We start from the raw sequence: 14201 nt of genomic DNA on the forward strand, positions 1-14201 counted from the left end.
ATTTCTTTTTGTCACCACATATTTGACCCCTTATACCCCATCTACCTCTCCCCTCCCTCCTCACCACTACCTTCTGGTGACCACTGATCTGTTGTCCATGTTCATGAGTCTCTGTTTGTCCTGTTCATTTGTTGCTTTTAGGTTAATATCCTGCATATAAGTGATATCATGTGGTTAATGTGACCAGTGCAGTCTTTACATTTGGACAGCAACAAAAGCGTCTTTGGTTAATTCACAAACTAAGACCGAAATCTTTAATTCATGTGTTGTTTTTGTTTTTGAGTTTTGAAACATAAGTTTTGTTTGGTCTTTATGCTATATATACAGTCTTTTTAAGATATATTATTGTTCATGACATCTTGTGGATCTAAACATCATAACATTATACATTACTAGTGTATTTGTTTTTTATCGATGTATGACAAATTGCCACAAACTCAGTGCATTTATTAAAAAACCAACATGCATTTATTAGGTCACAGTTCTGTAGGTCAGAAATCTGGGCAGCTCTGTGAGGTTGTATGCTTAGCTTCTCAAAATGTTGAAATCAAAGCGTTGAGACTAACCTCTTATCTGGATTCTAGGGAAAAATCTGTTTTCAAGTTCATTGAGGTTGTTGGCTGAATTAAATTCTTTATAATTTTAGGATTGAGGGTTCTATTTCCTTGCTGGCTGTCAGCTAGTTGGCCACTCAGCTCAAAAGGCTGTGTGTATTACTTGACACAAGGCTTGGCTTCCTCCATTCTCAGGCTATCAAAGGCACATCGAAATCCTCTCATATTTTAAATCTCTGACTTCCTCATCTGTCATTAGCCAGAGAAAACTCTCTACCTCTGAAGGATTCATCTGGTTGGGTCATGTTTATTCAGGTAATCTCTACATTTTAAGATCAGTTGACTGGGATTTCAATTACATGTACAAAAATCTCTTCATAATAGTAGCTAGATTAATGGTTGATTGGATAATCAGGGGATGGGACTCTTGGGTTAGTATCTTTGGAATTCTGCTTATCAAAATTGCCCTACTCAATTATAGTGTACTTGTGCTATCATCCATTACCAAAATCCATTTCTAAATTTCTTTCATCCTTTTTTTCAATCTCATTATATCTCTAGTTTCTATGTATATGGGACTTGAGATATCTCCAACTTAGTGCGGTTAAAACATTTTAATTATTTGATTTTTGTGTTTATTTTCTTTTCCTATAGTTCACTCAACAAGTTTTATGTTTTAAATGATCAGTTTTAGATGATTTTTACTTTACAATTATGCTCTCTAATCTATTTTTAAAAACATTTGTTTTCTCTATTACTAAGAAATATATTTTTAAATCTCCCATTTAGATTGTAGTGTTCCTGGTGGTTAGACCAGTTTTTGCTTTATTTACTTTTTGACTATATTATAATTATTTTAACTTCCTGACAAAGTAAGTTTTTGGATATCTTTGTTTTTAGTGTTTGCGTTTTTCTTTTTTTTTTTTGCTTTAGATTGTATATGTGTATGTGCATGTATACATTCTAATATTAATGAAACCATATAAGCTTTCTTTAGTAGTTTTTATATATCATTTTTTTATCGTTATATTGCAGGCTTTTTACATCTTAATGCTTTTGTTGTTTCTGTTTAAACAGTTTCTTGTCTTTTTAAAGTCACTTTTAGAATCTTTATCTTATAATTAGAGCTATTTAGTAAATTTATATTTAATAATTTTACTGTTGTAATTGAGTTTAAATTGGCTACTTTCTAAGTGTTTGCTATTTCATCCTGCCTGCTCACATTTTCTTTCTTATCTTTTCTTGCCTTTATGGGATTAGTATTTTTAGGATTTTAAAAATTATCAGTTTTTTATTAGCTTGGAATTATACTTTTATTTTTATTTTATTGGATACTTAGTGGTTACATCTTTGATTTATCTAAGTTAAGTATCAATTGATATTTTTCTTGTTCCCGGATAATGCAAGAATGCTAGAACATTTAAATTTCGTTTACCTTTTTCCTCATTTTCTGCCATTATTTTCATGTATTTTGCTTTATTAATACCTTAAAATCAAAGACATTATTATTGTTTTATATAAGTGATCAATAGTCATATAGTTTTTTCCATTGATACATTTATGATTTCATTGCTTTTTTTTTCCCATTCAAGATGCCATCTATCATCATTTACCTTCTGTCTGAAGTATACCCTTTAGTATCGCTTTTAGAGTGGATCTGCTGGTGGCGAATGCTCTTTGTTCTTTTTGCGTGTAACTCAAATATTTAAACATACTTTTGAATTAAAATTCTATTTTGTTTAGTACTTTAAAAATATTATTTAATTATATTTTGGCTTCATTATTTCTGTGTAGAATTCAGAAACATGTAAATATTATCCATCTAAATATTACTTCTTTTAAGATAGTAAATGTTTGTTCTCAACCAAACCTTGTCTTTAGTTTCCAGCAATTTTACTATGTTGTACCTAGGTATACTTCTCTGTGTATTTATCCTAATAGGTTTATATACTGCTTCTTTAGTTTGTGCCATGATGTTTTTTTTTCCAGTTTTGGAAAAGTTTTGTCATTATATCTTCAAATATTGCATATTTTCTACTTTTATTTACTCCTCTTCTTTTATATCTCTCCTCCTTCTACAGCTCCTTGTTTTTCAACTCCGATTAAACATTCTTTTTTGTTTTCTATTACAGACTCTTCTTCATTTTCCCTTCTTTTGTTTCCCCATGCATCATGTAGGTATTTTATTTAGCCTTCTCTTTCAATTTGCTAATTATTTCTTCCATATATAATTTGCCAAAAATACCAACAATCTAATAAATTTTTAATTTTCATTATTAGTTTTATTTCTGCAATTTACAGAAATAAATTGGCTAGTCATATTACTTATTGGCTACTCATAATACTTATATCCAAAGGATTTATGAATTATTTTTCAGATAGCATTGTAGTATATAACAAAAGTAAAACAAACATTTTTTGTTCCCAGGAATTTAAAGGCTAAAATGGAAAATAGGTAAAGGAAATATTGAAAATGTCTAAATAAATGTACTTATTTATTTGTTTGTTTGTTTCAAGTATACATTACATTGATTAGACATTTATATAGTATATAAAACGATCCCCTTGATTACTCTTCGAAGATAATAAATGTTTTTTCTCAACCAAACCTTGTCTTTAGTTTTCAACTCTTTCTCTCCTCTGACTCTGCACCTAGCCATTACATTGATGCTAACTACATTCCGTATGCTGTGCTCCCTATCCCCGTGACCCTCTATCAGCTACTAATTTGTACTTCTTTAACCCTTTACCCCTTTCTTCCAACCCCTAATCCCCTCTGGCCATCACCAGATTGTTACATATTATTTTTAAATGAGCCAATAAATATATTAAATGAATTAATGTTATTTGAGAATGAAAAGTCCAGAATAGATGAAAATCTGAATTATATTATTTTCCTCAAATTAAATTAATGGAAGAAAATAAAAGCTAAGTACAGTATTATCTAATATTATGGAAAGACATTGGACAAAATATTTATATTATAAACAAACTGTAATATTTGATATGATAGAAAAAATATATTTTACTAGGTCACCAGTTGATTATAGGAGGAATAGCCGGATGGAAGAGATGTGTAGGACAAGGATATGGGGAAAGGGTGAGGGGCTTCCATGTCCTTGCCCATGTACATCATTCTCCCTGAATCTCCACATGGTCATCAGCCCAGAAACTCTCCAAATCCTGTCCTTTTGTTTTTTTATGGAGGCTTCATTACTTAGTCACAATTGATTAAACCATTAGTCACTGGTGATTAATTCAACATTCAGCCCCTCTCCCCTACCTGGAAGTCATGGGGGTGCAACTAAAAATTTCAGCCCTCTAATCACATGGTTAGTTCCACTGGCAACCAAGTCCTATCCTTAGGTATGGCCAAAAAATCACCTCACTGTCATAACAAAAGACATCTTTGTTTCTCTTATGATAGAATATTTGACATAATACAGAGAATCAAGTCAATGGAATCTTATTCTATTGCAGTGCATGTTTCTTTAACATGAATTAGCTCATATTGTATTTAATAGGAAAAAGAAGTCACTATCAGTCAGAAGTTGCCTTGGTTCTTATGCAATTGTGTGTGTGTGTGTGTGTGTGTGTGTGTGTGTGTGTTTTGCAATTGTGTTTTGAGGCAACCAAGTGCAAGCTTTCTTATGATTAAAAATAAAGACTTAGCAATATATGTGTAAAAATTCACAGTTGTGCCTTCTAGCGCTCATGGTCACTGACTTGTTACACTTCTCACTATGTTAAGATTTTGAGGAAGCTAAGAGAACAAATAAAGAGGTTGCAAAGACATTTCTTTTTGTATTAACACCCTGCCTCCAGAAAAACAAAACAAAACAAGAAACCTTGATTCATAAGGTCTTTATCTCAGACCAGATTTTTATTATTGATGGAACTATTTTTTTATTAAGAGCAAGTACCCTCAAGGACCTAATCCTTGAGAAGTAAAGCATGACCTCTAGAGTTAAAGGCTGCAAAGGATGGGATGATACTGATGCCTAGTGGAGGTTTAACTGTACTCTTTTTAATAGATTGGAATAGTATCTATTAGTGCACTGGCTACTAAGTGATTTTATTTTCTTCCTTTTGTTGTGGTAAAATATATATAACATAAAACTGATCATCTTAACCATTTTTAAATGTACAGTTCAGTGATATTAAATAGACTCATAATGTTCTGCAACCATCAGTACCATCCATCTTTAGAACTCTTTTTACCTTATAAAACTGAATCTCTATACTCATTAAACAATAATTCCCCATTATCCCTCACCACAGCCCTTACAAACCTGAGAGTGAATGGAGGGTCCATCAGGCTGTGGAGAAAGCTAAAAAGAATGTTAGACAATCTCCATACTACCCTCTCAGTATATACTATGGGGAAGTGAATCTTAAAGGAGAAAGAAAAAAGTCACAATTTGAGAGGGATAGTGTAATATGAGCTGCATTCTGAATAGCAGCCAGCTGTGTCACTAGCCAAACTACTGCCCTATATTCATGTCTGGTTTACATATTAACCATAGATTCTATGCAGTTAGTTGAGAGAACTCTAAATGCAGTAGGCACAGCTTTGCTAGTCCTTGAACTACCACTCTGAGATGAAAGGTATTGTCAAGAATGGTGTGATATTAGCATTAGGGTTAGGGGAGAGTTGAAGGAAAGAAAGATGAGAAGGAAAGGAGGAAGATAAATTTTTTTTGACCTGGTTGATTGATAGCAAAGTGTAGAATTGTGTGTGTTTGTGGAGGAGATAGATGTTTTTTCTAAACCTGGGAAATCATAGATTTAGGAGAATTGAAGGATGAAATGTCATTAAATAAATACCAGGAAGGCAAGGTTAAGGGAATAGGGGGAGATATGAAAACTGATATTTTGAAATGGTTTTTCTTTTTATATGTAATTATTACATCTTTTGTGGTCAGAAATTATGATTTTGCAACTGTTAATTTAATACCTCGAGAATTAGAGAACCTAATTTATAACTTAAGTTTAAACATTTCCATGTAGGATAGTGTTGCAGTTTGAATACATGAAAAGTATATTTCAGTCAAACATAATATTCTTTTCAAGCAAGTCATGTCTAATTTTGTAGAGCACATCCTCTTTGGACATGCTACACTATTGTTATAAAATTGAATTAAAATTTAAACTCTCAGAACACAGAAAGACAACTTTTTTTATATTAGAAGATATAAGTTTTATAATAGTTTAGTGTAGGATAATTGTTATATAAAGTGTATCTAGATAATGCTGTAAATTTATTAAAACTCAACACTGTATGGTATAATAATTTTGTATGGTAGATTTACAGAAAGCTCAGAGTATGCAATTTGTTATACGTATAGGAATTGAATTTCAATTAAAACACTTAGCAATTTCTTTGTTCTTTTTGAAATATTTTGAAACCCATTAGTGTGTCAGTGACTTGGCATTGCTCTCTAATTGCAATAGATTTCAAGTGATAAAAATTGATTTTTTGTAGCATACTTTGTAGAGTCAGCATTGGTTACCTGAATACATTACAGTTCTCTTAAAACATTATTCTATGCTGTTAGAAGGTTTTATTGTCTGAACTTGAGACTATATATGCAGTTTATTCTTCACTACAGGGTGATTTGCATTTTGAAAAAATGTGATGAAGTGTAGATTTTTAAGAAATATTAAGATATTGAAAATATATTTCAAAAGTCTTTTTTCTTTAACGCATAAGCTAAATTATACCAACATAGGTTCAATGTATTTATCTCTTAGCATTTTGGGAATCATATATGTAATTTTTATTATAAATTTATCACAAAACAATACCAGAAATATCAAATTTGTGTTTTCAAGGGACAATGAAGTCTTGTGGCTTTACCTACTAATTATGATCAACAACCTCTAGACCATACACTTTTTAAAATAAAAAACATTATTACATTAAATGATACTATAGAAAAGTACCCAAATTATTAGTTTGTATTTCAATTCATCTTTATAAAGTGAACTACCTTGTAACCATTATCAAATGAAGAGAGAAAACATTATAGGCATCCTCAGCCCTTTCTTTTATTCTCTACTGGTAACTACCATCACCCCAAAGGAATCACTATTCTGGCTTTTGTCACCATTGGTTTATTTTTACTGTTTTTCAACTTATGTATAAATTGAGTAATATATAGTGTGTGCTGTTTTGTGTCTGGCTTCTTTTATTCTACCTTATAATTTATGGGTTATAATCTATGTTGTTGCAGCTAGCAATAATTAATTTATTCTCAATAAAAGAATATCACAATTTCTTTAGCCATTTTACTACTGATGGAAATTTTTTTTTTATCCAGTTTAGTGCTTTTATGAATACTATTTCAGTGAACATTCTTGTAGCTATTTTTTTTGATGCACATAAATATACATTTCTCTTAATTATATACATTGGAGTAGAATTTCTGAGTTGTAGGATCTATGAATATTCAGTTTTTAATAGCTCTTGCCCAGTAGTTGTTTTTAAATGGATGTAGTAATTTGTATTTCCATCAGTAATGTATGAGAGTTGGAGTTGCTCTGCAATTCCACCAACACTTGGTATTTTCATTATTTTTCATTTTAGCCATTCTGGTTTAGGAGTATTTCACTGAGCTTTATTTGTCATATTCCTCATGACTAATTAATACATTTGTATGAAAAAATAATACATTTGTATATGTTTTTTTTGGCCATTTGGATATCCTCTTGTAAAGTGCATTTTTAATGTCTCTTGCCTATTTACTTAAATTCTTAAATACTTTTTGCTTTTTACAGTTGGATCTGTGATATGTACAACATTCTTTGATATCTCAACATTCTTTGAGATATCAAAGAATATTGTACATATATTCATGAATAAGGTTAAACTGTAATATTTTTTTCATGAATTTGTCTTGTCAGTCTTTGTTTTCAGATTTTGTTTGTTCCTTTCTGGCTTCACAAAAAAAGATTTAGGAAGTTTTTAATCAACTATTGGTCTATTTGTAAACAAACAATTTCAAAGTCTCAGTGGTTTAAAATAACTTCCTCTCTCCCTCCCTTCCTCCCTCTCTCTCCTTTCTTTCTTTCTGTCTTTCTGTCTTTCTGTCTTCTACTTCTCTTTGCTTACGTTTTTAGTTTCAGTTCTAAATATATCCTAATTTATATTATCATATCTTCTTTGACCTATAAGTTATTTAAAATTGTGTTAAATTTCCCAAATGTTTGCAGCCTTATTTAAAAAAATAGTGTTTGGGTAATTGATTATTAACTAAATTGTAAATTTTGTAGTTAAGTAATGTGAACTACCTACTGCCCATTTTTTGGAAATCTCTTATGACTTGATCGATAGCCGAATATTTCGTATTTTTGTAAAAGTTCCATTTACCTTGGAAAACAATGTGTATTTTCCAGTAGTTGGATGTAATACTCTATAGTTGTCAGCTAGATTAAGCTTACTAATGGAATTTTTCATATCTTCTATATCTTTCTTAATGTATTACTTTGAGTGGTATGTCAAAAACTCCCACTATAATGATGTATTTTACAATTACTCCTTATGATCTGTTTAATTTTTACTTAATAATTTTTGAATCAATACTATTAGATAACTACAAATTATAGTCCTCTGTTGAGCTGAACCTTTTATCATGTTAAAATGCCTCCTCTCTTTATCTCCATTTATGCTTTTAGATATTTCAGCCTTTTTTTTTTTTTTTGATTACTATTTGTCTGGAATATTGCTATCCAATCCATCTTTTCACTCTCAGCTATTCTCTGACCATATGTTTTTAGTGGGTCCCTTTTGTTACTAACATATTCAGGCAATAGATTGATTTTGTTTTAATAACCAGGTTTTAAAATCTCTATTTTTCTGTTATTTTCTACTTTTCTGTATTTCTTTTCTTTTTTTTTTCTTATGCCTTTTAAAAAAATTATTTAAGGACTTTCCAATATCCTCCATTCCCACCCCCTTTTCATCTGTTAACTCTACTGGTTTGGAATCTATATACTCTATTTTTACAGTTTTATTAAATACCTTTGCTACTACTACATGCATACTTACTTAATAAAGTTTATATTTTGTCAAGATCTTTGCTCTCTTGAACAATGCTTTAGCTTTGTTTACTTTTTTAACCTTATAAATTGTCTTATGTAATAAATTACAGGTTAGATTCAACCATGTTTATTATTGTCTTCATTTCTTCTTACATCTCAACATTCCTTATAGTGTCATTATCCTTCTTCTTAAAGTATATCTTTTAGAAATCCCTTTAGTGATAGACTTTTAGTGATAAATGCTCTCATTCATTCACTTATTCATTCATTTATTTATTTTTTAGATGAGGCAACCCTTGGTTGATCTCTCAGATTGCAAGGACCTTGTCAGCTTACAATCCCTTATTTTTTTATTTTTTACACCTAGCACCTGGTCTTCCTGGGTGTTCTCCCATCCATGTACTACCCAGGCCTGACCCTACTTAGCTTCCAAGATCAGATGGGATTGGGCTTGTTTAGGGTTGTATGGTCGTAGACTTCATTCACTTATTCAAATCAGTACATATCATATGCTGGGCATAATGTAATATATACCAAAATCTCTGCTTCATGGAGCTAAAATTATAGGAAGGGAGACAGGCAATAAGCAAGATAAAATGTAAAATACATAGTATATTACATTGCGTAGCAGAAAAAATAAAGCAGAAAAATGTGATATGAGATTTTTGATGGGGTAGTCAAGGAAGGCCTTACTGGGAAGGTGATTTCTGAATCAAGACCAGAAAGAACAGAGGGAATTTGAAGGTATCTAGTAAAAAAGCATTGCATACAAAGGGAACAGATACTACAAGAGGGCCTAGCAAGTTTAAGATACAGTAAAAAAGCCAGTAAGGCTATTGCAGAAAGCATTATTTGGAGATTAGTAGAAGTGCCCAGTGATGTGTATCCAGATGATACATGGCTTGGTAGGTCATGCTTTACAGTGAGATGGAAGGCTATCAAAGGTTTTGAATCAACAATTGACCTGATCTGGTTTAGCAGGTTCACTCAGCACATTATAGTTTGGAGAGGGGCATAAAAGGTAGAAACAGTCAATAGATTATTGGCATATCTGTGAGAGATGGTGGTGTCTTGGAACAGAGTGTCAGCAGAATGTGTGATGAGATGTCACAGTCTAGGTATTTTTTTAAAGCAAAGATGATAGCATATGCCAGTTGTTCTGATGTAGACTGTGAGACAAGGGAGAAGCCAAGGATGACTTAGAGATTTAGGTCTAAATGACTACCAGGGGATATTTTCCATTAATTGAGATGGAGACAGAAGCAAGTGGTGAAGATTTTAGAGAGATCAGGAGCTTAATTATGAACAAATTGACTTTAAAAATATTAAAATGTCTTAATTCCATTTTTATTCTTGCAATATAGTTTTGCTGGCTGTGTCATTTTATTTGATAGTTAATTTCCCTTAGCTCTTTAAAGAGTCATTCCATTGATTTCAAATTTTTATTGTCATTGCTGACAATTCAACCCTCAAATTGTCATCTCTTTATAGGTACACTGTCTTTTCTACCTGTTTTTGAGATCTTTTTATTTTTTATGTTACTTAGTGAGCTTGCATCTTATGCTGTATTGAGGATTATGTATGTATTGAGCATTCTTCTGTCAACGTGAATTTTTTTTGTTGTTGGAATCATGCAGGAATTTTTCTTTGCCTTTAATTTGCATTAACTTGAATAGATATGAAGGTTTTGTTTGTTTGCTTGTTTGTTTTATTTGTTCTGCTTAAATCTACCTGCACCCCTCAGTCTGAGTTCATATACCTTTCTCTCATTCTCAAAAATTTCCAGCAATTGTTTCTTCTCATATTATCTCCACAGCCTTCTTTATTATATTATATTAATTTTATTAACTATGTTAATTATATTAATTACATTATATTATATTTATTATAGTATTACCAGCTAATGTTGGAAATTTTAGCCTTTAGATCACTTTTTCTTTTAATATCTCTGTTTTAAGTTCTTAGAGTATAATTTGGCCCATTTTCCAGCTCACTCAAATGCAAAAGCTTTCATTCTGCTATTCAAGCCATGTATTTATATTTTTGTTCTATAATCTGAGATGTTATTTCTATCTCTATTTCTATTTTTCATAGATATTTTTATTTGAGCCCACATTTTCTAGTGTTTTATATGTGTTAGCTTATCTCTCTTAAGACATTAAATATTCTGATTTTAAACTATGATTCCGAATGATCTTTTTGTTTTTTTTTTTTTGTTATGAGGTTTTTTAACATGCCATTTTAATTGAGTTGTCTTTCCTCAAATGTTTATCAGTACTTGATTTTATGCTTATTTTTGTAATTGAGATTTCTTGTTAGACGGAGCATTTATATGATAAATCACTCAAACTTGCCACTATTTTCAAAATAAATGTTAAATTCAATGGGACACTAAACCTACAGGCGTAAATCAAAGTCCTGGGAAAACTAGGCCATGTGGTCACACAGTCGTTAGACTCTAAAATGTATGTGCTGGTATAGCCCACCTGGGCCAAAGGAGCTACTGCTGTTAGGGCTTGCTCTCTGAACTATTTTCAGTAAGAAAGATAGCTAACGTGTGCCAATAAATGGGGTGCTTTGACATTTGGTCTTCACGTACTGTGTTTCACTAGCCATCTGAGACATTGCCTTCTGTGCCTGCCCAAGGTTTTCCACTTATTCTTTCTATTCTCACTACCTCTTCACCCCTAATCCTAGCCTAGTACAGGACAGAGACTTATATGGCTTCCTGGGAGAGAGAAGTGGTAGTTCCTAATTGTTTCTGCTCAGGTACCTCTAGATAACAACCCTGTCAGTTCTCCCTGAGTTGTATACTGCATACTTCTTGCTACTTCAGTGCATGTCCTTGACTGTGGTTTTTCTTCAGTCTTACCTACTTTCAGTCTCTCAGGAATTTTTCATGTCCATAATTATATTTACATACACACACACACACACACACACACACACACACATATACACTTTTCAATTTTAGAATTTTGCATCTTAAACCTGACAGTCACTAAATTCATTGTTACTATTGTTTAGGAGATATTTTCAGCTATTCAGTAACTATGAATTTTAGAATTGATATATCTCTACATATTGTAATAGTTTTGAGAGCTATTTATTCATTATTACTATAATGCCTCTGGACTAGTTGAATTTTATGTTACATACAGTTGATACAATTAACAAAATAATCCTATTTTTAGAAATATGATGTGCTATATGAGTTTAGCTTTATTTTTAAAGGTTAGTATTGATAAACAGAATTGTAGATTTGGTATACATGCCTATTTTCAAAAAAAATGAAATTTACACATTTATAAATTTACACATAATATGTATATTTACAGAATAAAACAGGCTGCTGTATATTGAGGTCACTTTTATATGATTACTATCTTGATAATTTCATAACAGTTCTATTTATGTGATTTGATATTGTAATTCTGATAATAGTAGAGGTTTTGAAGTTTGCCTAATCTTTCTTAATTAAATATAATAAAAAAATAAGATTTATATATTTGTAGAAAATTTGGAAGAGAAACTATCAGCTTAAGACTTTAATATGATATAAACTATATTTCATACAGATTATTTGTATTCTAAAGTAGTTTTGGCTTTGACAACTTTAAAATTGCATTCAGTACTAGGCAGAAAAATGGTGTTACATAAAATCATAACATCAGTATAGTATATGAAGTAGAGATAATAGTTGTACTCTTAGCCATTTTATTTTGCTATAAATGAAATTCATTGTTCAGTATAGCCTCCTGAACTATGTTTTCCAGTCAAGTTATTTTGTAAAGATTAAATTAAATTCATTGCAGGGTATATGCTTTCAGAGATTGTAACAATTTCTATATGTTTGAACTATATCATGAATTTCTTTTTAGTGTAGGAAAAAGTTGAGAAAGACAGTTTTCCATTTCATTGCACCTTTTCAGAATAGTTCTCATACCTGAACCACAAGGTTTTATTAAGTACAAATTGAAGTGAACTTATGTCAGTAAAAAATAATGAAAATACACCTTCAAAGGTCTGTTTTGCTTTTTCAGAGTAGGAACATAAACTGTACTTTAAGATTACTTAGTATGCAAAAGTTTTGTAGAATTCGAGTAACTGCTATATTTAGAATACTATGAATACTGAATAACTATTTGTCATAAATTATAGGTTTGTAGACAGAATAATGCCTTCCCATCACCTACCGTCACCTCTCCAAAATACCTATGCTTTAATCTCCAGAGTCTGTGAATATATGTTAATGTTACATGGCAGAGAGATTTTATATGTAGAATTAAAGGTTGTTAATCAGATGACATTAAATTAGGGAGACTATCTTAGATTATTTAAGGGCCCAATCTAATCACATGGGCCCTTAAAATCGAAAGAGGAGGACGGAAGAGTCAGTAAAAGATGCAGCAGAAGAAAGAGGAAGAGGAGAGTTAAATGTGAGAAAGATTTTACTTTTCCTTGCTGGCATTGAAGATGGAAGAACATGGCCTTAAGTGAAACAATGCATTCAGCCTCAAGAAGCTGAGAATGACCCCCTAGCCACTAGCCAGCAAGGAAATGGGGGCTCCTATATGGAACTGAATTCTGGAAAAAATCTGAATGTTTCATGAAATGGATTTTTCTCTAGAGACTCCAGAAAGGAGAGCAACCCTGCAGACACTTCTATTTTGGCTTGTGAAATAGAGGCAGAGAAATAAGCCATGCCCACTGTACTTCTGACCTAAAGAGCTGTGAATAATAAATTTGTGTTATTTTAAGCCACAAAATTTGTGGTCATTTCTTACTTCAGCAATAGAAAACTGATAAAATGGTAAATATTTTTTTTATTCTAAAATAAGAACCTCTAAAGAGGGTAGAAATTTCATCATATAAAATAAATCAAAATGATAGGGGAAAATACCTTACTTTTTCTTTTTGAATGTTATCCTCTCATCTCTTTCTACCTTTTTACACTCATTGTATTTGTAATCCTTCCTTCCTTCCTTCCTTCCTTCCTTCCTTCCTTCCTTCCTTCCTTCCTTCCTTCCTTCTCTCTGTCTCTCAAAACAATTACTATACTTGAAGAAGGTGCACAGTCTAGATGTGTGGTGAAGTTATAAGCACTAAAAACACTATTTAAAAAAAAATTAAAGAACTATACAAAAAAGAAATTGAGAAAAGAATCTCGTGTATAATAGCATTTAAATACTTTAGAATTATTTTAATGAAGAAGGTGAAAAATCTGTACACTATAAACTATAAGACATTGATGAAAGAAATTAAAGAAGGCACAAATAAGTGGAAAGATATCATGTGTTCTTGGATTGGAAGAAATATTATTGTGAAAATGTCCATATTATCCAAAGCTATCTATAATTCGATGCAATCCCTATCAAAAGTTTAATGGCATACTCATAGAAATAGAGAAAAAAATTCTCTCATTTGTATGGAATCCTAAAAGTCCCTAAAGAGCCAAAGCAATCTTAAGATAAAACAAAATGGGAGGCATCACATTTTCTAATTTTAAGTTATCTTACAAAGCTATAGAAATCAACACAGTATGATACTGGTATAAAAACAGACACAGTAGAATAGAGAGCTGAGAAATAAACCCATACATGT

The 14201-nt window shown here is 31.2% G+C and overlaps 1 protein-coding gene and 1 pseudogene across 1 annotated transcript in view; one reads left to right on the forward strand and one right to left on the reverse strand.

The window, feature by feature from the left end:
- Positions 1-14201, forward strand: part of STPG2 (sperm tail PG-rich repeat containing 2) — a 260198-nt gene that overhangs the window by 172774 nt on the left and 73223 nt on the right. The window lies entirely within an intron of this gene.
- Positions 8958-9074, reverse strand: LOC111737315 (annotated as a pseudogene).

This window comes from Pteropus vampyrus, unplaced genomic scaffold (assembly GCF_000151845.1).
Source record: "Pteropus vampyrus isolate Shadow unplaced genomic scaffold, Pvam_2.0 Scaffold25, whole genome shotgun sequence".
Taxonomy (NCBI): Eukaryota; Metazoa; Chordata; class Mammalia; order Chiroptera; family Pteropodidae; genus Pteropus; species Pteropus vampyrus.